Genomic DNA, 1,640 nt, shown 5'->3' on the forward strand with positions numbered 1-1,640 from the left:
AGAGTTATATAGAGTTATATAGAGTTATATAGAGTTATATAGAGTTATATAGAGTTATATAGAGTTATATAGAGTTATATAGAGTTATATAGAGTTATATAGAGTTATATAGAGTTATATAGAGTTATATAGAGTTATATAGAGTTATATAGAGTTATATAGAGTTATATAGAGTTATATAGAGTTATATAGAGTTATATAGAGTTATATAGAGTTATATAGAGTTATATAGAGCATAAATCCTATATAGATACCTTTCTTTTAGGTTCTTTTCTTTGCCGACCGGTCGGCTTCTTTTCGTTTCTCTTTTTTAATTTTAATTGATTAAATAAATAAGATTTGTTCATTCAGGTTTTTTCAGGTTCATTCATTCAGGTTGAAGCTTCCAGAGGAGTTCATCGTGGACGATCAGAATGGTTGTGATGTCACGCTACGTTCGTTCATTCATTGGCAAAGAATGCACGCCTGACGGGTACGTTTTACGGTTTCTTTGCGGTTCCTTTCTATGCCAGTTGGCTGGCTTTTTCTACTGGCGGGTTTCACCGCGGCTCGTTTTTCAATTTTCATTTATATTAATATAAATAAAGTTTTTTTCATTATTCATTTCATTCAGGTTGAAGCTTCCAGAGGAGCTCATCATGGAAGATGTCAGGCTACGTTCGTTCATTCAGTGGCAAAGAATACACGCCTGGCTGGGATACGTTTTATTCTTTTTTCTCTGTAATTTAACATTAAGTAGGAATGCATACACGCACACACATACACACACAATTACATTAAATAGCTATATAGGTAGGTTAGATAGGCGTAATTTTAATTGTAGGTAGGATAGATAGGAAGCATCCAACACTAATGTAGTTGAATACGTAGGCGCGTAAGTTTATCGCTTCTATTTTTTTTGCACCCACATTACACGCATCAGCGTATTACACACACGCACACACACAATTGCATACATAAACACATATGTTAGTATTTGAGCGTAATTTTATTTTCATTACACATTCTAATTTATTATTACTAAGGTTGAGAGTAATTTAATTTCATAGGTAGTTAAGGGCAATAATGTAATTCTAGGAACAATCTTGTAATGTAAATTAAAACGCTGTAAGTGTATCGATAGGTAGGTTAATTATAAGTTTTACATTATTATTATTATGTTGGAGCCCAAGGCATTACGTAGGTGGTGGGGTGGGTGCCGAAAGGCCAATGAATTGGGCTCTTGAGTTTTGTAATTTTAGGTAAGCTATGGCCGTAATGTAATGAATAGGTAAGTTAAGGCTACGTTGTAACACATACTCATTAATAGATTTAGGGTTTAAGTTTTATATTATTATTACTAAGTTGGAGCCCAAGGCATTACGTAGGTGGTGGGGTGGGTGCCGAAAGGCCAATGAATTGGGCTCTTGAGTTTTGTAATTTTAGGTAAGCTAGGGCTTAATTGTAATGAATAGGTAAGTTGAGGGTACGATAGCCGATAGACTCAGAATTTCAAAGTCTCTTGTCAGAGGTAAGCCTTGGTGGCCAGTGGTGAACCGGCAATGGTTTACTATCCGGACGGCAATGGTTTACTATCTGCACGGTAATGATTTACTATGCGGCATGGCCATAGTCTACTACCCGCACGGCTTCCGGACGGC

The sequence above is a fragment of the Helobdella robusta genome (genome assembly GCF_000326865.2).
Source record: "Helobdella robusta unplaced genomic scaffold HELROscaffold_71, whole genome shotgun sequence".
Classification (NCBI taxonomy): Eukaryota; Metazoa; Annelida; class Clitellata; order Rhynchobdellida; family Glossiphoniidae; genus Helobdella; species Helobdella robusta.